We start from the raw sequence: 9,096 nt of genomic DNA, 5'->3' as shown, positions 1-9,096 counted from the left end.
TCATACCCTCACAGTCACATGAGAACCAAGGATCTAAGATCTGGTGTTGATAGCATTTACTTTGATCGAGATATGTAAGAGTTAGCATTTTTTTAGCTAGCTACAGAAATTTTTCATTAATTATTTGCGCATTTTTCAACCAAACAAAATTCTTGTGATAACTTGGGATCAGGTCCATGAGAAGAGTGTATGTGCGAAAATTCACGCAAATTGGAAAAACTCCCAAGTCGGAGTTCGAAAAAGTAGGTTTTTCAGTTTTGCGATTTTGCAGGCAAAAAAGTCATGGCGGAAATGGGCGTGGCCTAGCTCATGTGATTCAGTACTATTCAGGGAATCCGAGGATATAAGGTTTTTGAATGTGCGACATACGGTGTGGGAGTTATAGACCAAAATGCGTTATCCTTGATTATAGCACCCCCTGCAGGTGGATATATGTGCATTTTTGTGTCTGAGGTCCCTGCAGGGGTCTGGACCAACCCTTTAAATTGCACCGCCATACCATGTACGGTTTAGGCTGCAGTAACAGTTTTATCAACGGAAGAATAAAAATAATGATGAAGAAGATGAATAAAAAAATCCGTACAAAAACAATAGGGTTTCACAGCACCGCTGGAACTGTGGAACGCGTATGCTGGCATACGCGTCCCCCAGTCCCCGTGGGCTTGGCCCACTAAATATCACAGAGTTTCAGTTATTGGTGTCAAGCTATGGAACGAACTGAAGGATGAAGTGAAATTGTGTAGCTCACTGTTGAGTTTCAAAAAGAATTTAATTTGTCAAATTATGAAGGGCTATGAAAGTAATATGATTACAAAATGACTTGTTACACTGAATGTAGTATAATTTGTGTTTAAGTATTTATCTGCTGCAACTTCAGGTGTGGACTTGGACTAAGGATGTGAATAGGAGAAGCAGAAATAAGCCTCCGGCTTCAGCTTCTTCCTTTTTCAGTTGCAAAATGTGTTAATTTTATGTTTGTTTGTTTTTTAATATGTAGGTGTTTTGTTTGGTTGTTTTTTTTTTTTTTTTAATATGTATGTGTTTTGTATTTTGTATTTAACTGAAATAAACATTCATTCATTCATTAATATATAAAAGTGGAATTTACATCTTTCAGTGCATGTGCTTTGGAGTCATCTGGCGCTCACGTGTGGACTTTGACTCGTATTATGCGACCCCGACACCCACCTGTTTGTTAAAGGCTCCGGCGCCCACCTGTGAATATAATCAGCTCTTATAGTATTACACCATGAACCAATTATCGGTGCGCTTTATACGAGCAGCTCTGTTTGGGACCTTCAGTATTTCAGTGTGGCCGTCGTGGCCGAACAAAAGACTTTGATGGCACATTTTTACCCTGACTGGGGGCCCCCTCGTTCCGTTATTGCTTCCTTGTGTGGCTTTATATAACGCATACAGTATGGAAACACTACAGCCGAGAAGAAACTGGGACATTTCAAGTGGAAATACTGTACGTCAACTGGATGGACCAAGTTTGGGACGAATGCTACGTACGGATAAAAATAATAGAAACCAATATGACTTCATTCAGCAATTTTAGTGATTTATAGCTGGGAGTTTCGGTCAACCAAACTGCGGCAGGAGCGACTCTCAGGGCTCGAAGCTGGTTTTAACTAACTTAATGTCAAGGCGGACACACTGCATCACCTCCCTGAGCTTTTCCCATAGTGCAAATTAAATTGAAAACCAATTTAAGCTTCTACCACACAGTACTTTGGAAAGACATAGCGCATTCATGAATTACACTCAGGGAACAACTCCTTTCTCAAATTAGTATCCTTTCTCCAACTGCCTGTATATCCTCTTCAAATCCCCAAACCACCCTTAGTGAGGCTCACAAATGAGGCAATTAAATTCAGGGTCTGAAACTTCTTTGAACTACACCTTCTGTTTGAGTCCTTTAATATTCCGACTGTGGGTTCTCAAAGCTCATCAGGCCTATTTAGTACCTCGGGCTCCCTTTTTTAACGGGGACCACCGGCTCACTCTCTTTACTCTGTCATTCATTTCCTGGGGGATAGACACGGAGAGACGGGCACAAGGAAACGAACATTTGAAGCCACTGAAATACCTCCTGTCTGTCGGAGGGAAATTTCCCATGTGTTTTCAAAAAAGGGATTAACGCTCTAGATGTGCTTGTTCCAATTCCCTGTTCCCTCCTACCACATCTAATCTCTTCCCCTCTCATGCCTGTGTTTAGTAGGTTAGCCCGGGATCAAGTTGACTGAGATCCAATTAGCATCTAACACCATCTGATGCTGTACATGTGCTTCTACCATACGAGTATATATATATATATATATATATATATATACTGTCTGTTTACGGCGTCTTTTAACCCATAAAGACCCAAACGTCCACCACCGACCAAAAGCATCTACTGATCTAAACTGTTTCATACCTGTTGATCTATTAATCCTATCAATACATGTAGATAATTATTGAAAAATGCAGTTTGTCGTCTGTTCATGGTCACCAGATATGACCAAATTTGGACGTTCAGAGGCTCCGTAGTTACCATGGAAACACTGTCATCTTCTACAACACTGATTCACCAGTAAAACCCATAGAGTTGGATCAATGATAGTGGATGGAGACACTGGGTTTAAGTTCAGTTAATGATAGGTTTTGCTGAAAATGTCATTTTTTCTTCAGTTTTCGCTGTTTTTTTGATAAATAACACTCAGCTTTAATCGCTTTAATGAAAATCTACATGATCAGTGAATTAACCCATAAAGACTCCAACAGTCAATGATGACCAAAACTAATCTAAAATCCTTTTAATTCATGTAAATAATTGGAGTAAAATACAGTTTGTCATCTTTTCATGGTCATCAGATATGACTCATTTGGACGTTCAGAAGCTCCATAGTTACCGTGGAAACGCCGACATCTTCTACAACACTGATTCACCGGTAAAACCCATAGAGTTGGATCAATGACAGTGGATGGAGACTCTTGTTTGTGTGTTCAGTTACTGATGTTTTTTGCTCAAAATGTCACTTTTTCTTCGGTTTTCTCGGTTTCTGATATAATTACCCTCAAATTTAATCGTAGCTTTTATGAACATCTACATGATCAGTGAATTAAATCTAAGAAAATACATGATTTATACTGAAAAAAAACACAAACTAAGGTGGATAATAATACAATCAATGGTGATAAATCACTCAAAAAAGTTTAAATATAGAGAAAAAATCATTTTTTATCAGATATGACCCATTTAGACATTCAGAGGCGCCGTAGTTACCATGGAAACACCGTCATCTTCTACAACATTCATTCACCAGTAAAACCCATAGAGTTGGATCAATGACAGTGAACGTAGACCAAGGTTATTATCGTTAACAAAAACTAACGAAATGACGAAAACTAGAATTATAAAAAACATTTTCGTTAACTGAAATAAATAAAAACTACAATTAAAAGAAAAAAAACATAACTAACTGAAACTGTATTGTCTGTTTACAAAACTAACTAAAACATATCAAAATTAAGGATAAAATTCCCTTCGTTTTCGTCTTTGTCAACATCGGATTGATACGAAAGCGATTTATTTCACTCTAGCAATTTTAGCTAGCGGCACCATACGGTACTTAACAATCCGTCACTTCTCGTCACTTGTCGTTTAGTCGTTTTCTGGTCCCCACTCTACCTGGAAACATGGAGATTAAAGTTGGGAGAAAGCAGCAGAGTCCTGTCTGGGATTTATTTGAATACGACGGCGAAGAAGAGAAAAGATACAACAAAACTAAAATTAATACTAAAATTAAACTAAAACTAAGCATTTAGAAAAAAATGAAAACTAATAAAAACTAGCAAACCTGCTATAAAAACTAATTAAAACGAACTGAATTAGAGAAAAAAAAAAGTCAAAACTAAATAAAACTAAACTATAATGAAAAATCCAAAACTATTAGAATCTTGATGGAGACACTTGTTTTTATGTTCAGTTGTTGCTATCTTTGCTGAAAATGTCACTTTTTGTTCAGTTTTCACTGTTTTTGATATAATAACCCTCAGCTTTAATCTGAGCTTTAATGAACATCTACATGCTCAGTGAATTAACCCATAAAGACCCAAACAGCCACCGACGACCAAAGTCATCTACTGATCTAAAATCCTATAAATCCATGTAAATAATTGGTGTAAAATACAGTTTGTCATCGTTTCATGGTCATCAGATATGACCCATTTGGACATTCAGAGGCTCCGTAGTTACCATGGAAACACCGTCATCTTCTACAACACTGATTCACCAGTAAAACCCATGGAGTTGGATCAATGACAGTGAATGAAGACGCTTAGTTTTTGTTCAGTTATTGATATATTTTACTAAAAAAGTCATGTTTTCTTCAGTTTTCTCTGTTTTTGATATTAAACCTCAACTTTCATCTGAACTTTTATGGACATCTACATGATCAGTGAATTAACCCATAAAGACCCAAACAGCCACCGACGACCAAAATCATCTGCTGATCTAAAATCCTATCAATCAATGTAGATAATTGGTGAAAAATGCAGTTTGTCATCTTTTCATGGTCATCAGATATGATCCATTTGGATGTGTTGAGGTTCCGTAGTGAACGTGGAAACCAGTAAAACCAGTAGAGTTGGATCAATCACAGTGGATGGAAACACTTGTGTTTATGTTCAGTTGTTGATATCTTTGCAGAAAAATGCCATTTTTTCTTCGGTTTTCTCTGTTTCTGATATAATTACCCTAGCTTTTACGAACATCTACATGATCAGTGAATTAAATATAGGAAAATACATGATTTATACTGAAAAAAAGCACAAACTAAGGAGGATAATATTACAATTAATGGTGATAAATTACTTAAGAAAGTTTAAATATAGAGAAAGTCATTTTTCATCAGATCTGTTCATGGTCACCAGATATGACCAAATTTGGATGTTCAGAGGCTCCGTAGTTACCGTGGAAACACTGTCATCTTCTACAACATTGACTCACCAGTAAAACCCATGGAGTTGGATCAATGACAGTGGATGGAGACACTTGTTTTTAAGTTTAGTTATTGATATCTTTGCTGAAAATGTCATTTTTTCTTCAGTTTTTGCTGTTTTTTGATATAATAACCCACAATTGTAATCTGCGCTTTAATGAACATCTATATGATCAGTAAATTAACCCATAAAGACCCAAAGAGCCATCGACGACCAAAATCATCCGCTGATCTAAAATCCTATCAATTAATGCAAATAATTGGTGTAAAATACACTTTGTCATCTTTTCAGGGTCATCAGATATGACCAAATTTGGACGTTCAGAGGCTCCGTAGTGAACGTGGAAACACCTTCATCTTCTACAACATTGATTCACCAGTAAAACCCATAGAGTTGGATCAATGACAGTGGATGGAGACCAAGGTTATTATCGTTAATGAAAACTAACGAACTGACGAAAACTAGAATAGTAAAAACATTTTCGTTAACTGAAATAAATAAGAACTATAATTAAAAGGAAAAAAACGATAACTAACCGAAACTGTATTGCGTGCTTACAAAACTAACACAGTGACATTGGATGGAGACACTTGGTTCATGTTCAGTTAATGATCAATTTTACTAAAAAAGTCATATTTTCTTCATTTTACTCTGTTTTTGATAAATAACCCTCAACTTTAATCTGAACTTCTATTAACATCTACATTAACAGTAAACTGAATACAGGAAAATACATGATTTATACTTAAAAATGCAAAATACAGAGGATAATATTAGAATAAATGATGATAAATCAGTTAAAAAAGGTTAAAAATTCCTTTGGGAACTGCCACAGAAGTAACACTGGGTCAGCATTGCGATGGCAGCCGCCTCATACTTTATCACGCCAACAATGGATCAATTCTTTTCTAGATATAGTTTATGATGGAGAGGTCAGTGGCCCAGATGCATGCAGCCAGCTGAAAAACCCTGAATATGTGGGATGCTGTTTACATTATGGTTAAAGAAAGAGTGCAACATAATTGTACATGACTATGGTGATCACTTATCTGTTTATATCAGTAAATTATATTCATTTTCATCTATATACATGTATTTGTTTTTATTAGTGGTTTTCACATTTTGAGATCCAGGTTGGGTTAGTATGGGGGTTACCATTGGTTCCTGGGGGGGGTTGTATTTTGTGTGTCACTAAATCTTGCATCATAAAATGTGAATTTCTTTCTTTTATTTGTATTGTACTTTTGGATATGCACAAAAAAAATAAATAAAAAATTGATCCCAAAAAAAAAAAAAAAAATAGCACTGGGTCTTTATAGGTTAAATATAAGACAATACTTAGCTTTTACTGAAAAAGTCAAACTACAGAGGATAATATTACAATAAACGGTGATAAATCCCTTAACAAAGGTTAAATCACAGGTGTCAAACATGCGGCCCGGGGGCCAAAACCAGCCCGCTAAAGGGTCCAATGAGGCCCGCGGGATGAATGTGTGAAATGCAAAAATTACACTGAAATTATTAACGATCAATGATGTTAAAATCATTTTAGGTCAGTTCAATCTGAAGTGGGTCAGACCAGTAAAATACTATCATAATAACCTATAAATAAAGAAAACCACAAATTTCTGTCTTTGTTTTAGTGTAAAAAAGCTAAAATTACACAAGTATTTACATTTACAGACGAACCTTTTACCAAAAAAAATGTGAACAACCTGAAATGTCTTAAGAGAAGTATGTGAAATTTTACCAACATTTTGCCTTTTATTAAATGTTTTGTGTATTTGTAGACCTAATGTGATCTGTAAGCTGTGATGCACATGTGAAAATGATATAGTGATGTGACGTTCACGAACGAATCGAATCTTTTGAACGGCTCTTTGAAATGAACAATGGGAACCAAATCTTTGTAAAGAGCCGTTCATTTTTTTTTTTTTGGATTAATAACAGTGATTAATCGCTGTTGTGTTTTGTGCAATTTTTTCCATATGTTTACACACATTTATTGTTCTTATTCTGAGGGAAAATGCACTACAGTTGTTAAGGTATTTAAGTAATTGCGATGATAAATCACTTTTGTGTTTTGTGCATTTTTTCTGTATGTTTACCAACATAGTGTTCTTGTTCTGAGAATTGCACTATAGTTCATGTATTTAAGTAACTGCAGCGATTAACCACATTTGTGTTTTGTGCAATTTTCTCCGTATGTTTACACACATTTATTGTTCTTGTTTTGAGGAGAATAAGAAAATGTTAAATTTTCTTCTTCATTTTTAGGCTACAGACTAGTCCACATAATGTACCGGGATGTGTTTTTTGGTCAAATTCCAGCATTTGCCTAATGTCACCTCTCATGTCATGTATTTAGCCCACACATTTTATTCTTTTTTACAGTAAGATAATATTTACTGCCGCGCCAATGAAACACCTTTAAAATGTAATGTCAATCATCACATGTAGCCTATTTAGTCATTAAAACATTGGTGTTTCAAAATAATGCAAAAAACATAAAAGAGCCAGTCTTCTGAACAACTCTTTTCAGTGAACGACTCCTGATTGAACGGCTCCCTTCAAAGAGCCAAAAGTCCCATCACTAAAATGATAAACTACGTCATAATATTCTTAAAATTACACTTATTTTTCTTAAGAATTTTCAGGTTGTTCACATTTGTTTGTGTTGTGTTCGAGTACAGTTCGTAATGTAAACATTTTCATTACGGAATTTGACTTTTTTTCACTCAAAAACATAAGATAAAACTTTGAAGTTGATATTATTTATCAGTTCTTATCCTATTATTTATATTATTTTATTGGTCCGGCCCACTTTTAGTTTGTATGTGGCCCCTGAATTAAAATGAGTTTGACACCCCTGGGTTAAATGAAGGGAAACAAATGCCATTAAAGTAGCAGTGGGTCTTTATGGGTTAAGAAAACCTCACAGACTACTCAAGCTGTAACCATAAAGGCGACAGGTTTCACTTAACATGTAGCGTGACGCGTCGGTAATGGCAACTGAAAGAGTCAGCGGGCGCAAAGAACAAATAATGAGCTAATGAATCGTGCAGTTTAAGAGCAGAGAAGAAGATGGAAAACAGTCAGGAGGGGACGTTTGTAACCAGATAACAGGATTTCACACCGCTCGCACTGATCCAATTTATTGCTGCCCTGAGTAACACTAAGGTTACATGGAATTTCATCAACTAATTAGCCTTCGTCAGTTGTCATGGACACGTGGTGACCTTCATGACGCAGTCTCACACTTTTAAGCCTAATTTTAAGCCTTTTTTTTGTGTTTTCATGTGTGAATTGATTTGTTTCAATTTGTGATAGAAACTGATCTTACAAATGTAATCAATGCGTGTAACACTTGCATTTTTGTCGCTAAGATCCGGACTAAGGCGTGACAGATGGATTAGTTTGACACAGTTAAAATGCTCAGGTTAGGGTTAGGAAAAGACCGTGGTTGGGTTTCTGTATGGATGATCTGGAAACACTTGTTTGTAGCTTACCGACCGACATGCCATAAGCTATTGTCGTCATGCAGCGTCCGGTGTCGTCATCTGTCGTCGTCCGTTACAAAAATTTCAATCGTCTTCTTCTCCGAAACTACAATTCCAATTGACTTCAAACTTGGTACAGGGTGGGGAAGCAAAATTTACACTGAACATTTAGTTGTTTTTTCTCAGCAGGCACTACGTCAATTGTTTTGAAACCAAACATATACTGATGTCATAATCATACCTAACACTATTATCCATACCTTTTCAGAAACTTTTGCCCATATGAGTAATCAGGAAAGCAAACGTCAAAGAGTGTGTGATTTGCTGAATGCACTCGTCACACCAAAGGAGATTTCAAAAATAGTTGGAGTGTCCATAAAGACTGTTTATAATGGAAAGAAGAGAATGACTATGAGCAAAACTATTACCAGAAAGTCTGGAAGATACTATTAAAGAAGAATGGGAGAAGTTGTCACCCTAATATTTGAGGAACACTTGCGCAAGTTTCAGGAAGCGTGTGAAGGCAGTTATTGAGAAAGAAGGAGGACACATAGAATAAAAACATTTTCTATTATGTCAGTTTTCTTGTGGCAAATAAATTCTCATG

This window comes from Sphaeramia orbicularis, chromosome 19 (genome assembly GCF_902148855.1).
Source record: "Sphaeramia orbicularis chromosome 19, fSphaOr1.1, whole genome shotgun sequence".
Classification (NCBI taxonomy): Eukaryota; Metazoa; Chordata; class Actinopteri; order Kurtiformes; family Apogonidae; genus Sphaeramia; species Sphaeramia orbicularis.
This window is presented reverse-complemented; position numbering follows the sequence as displayed.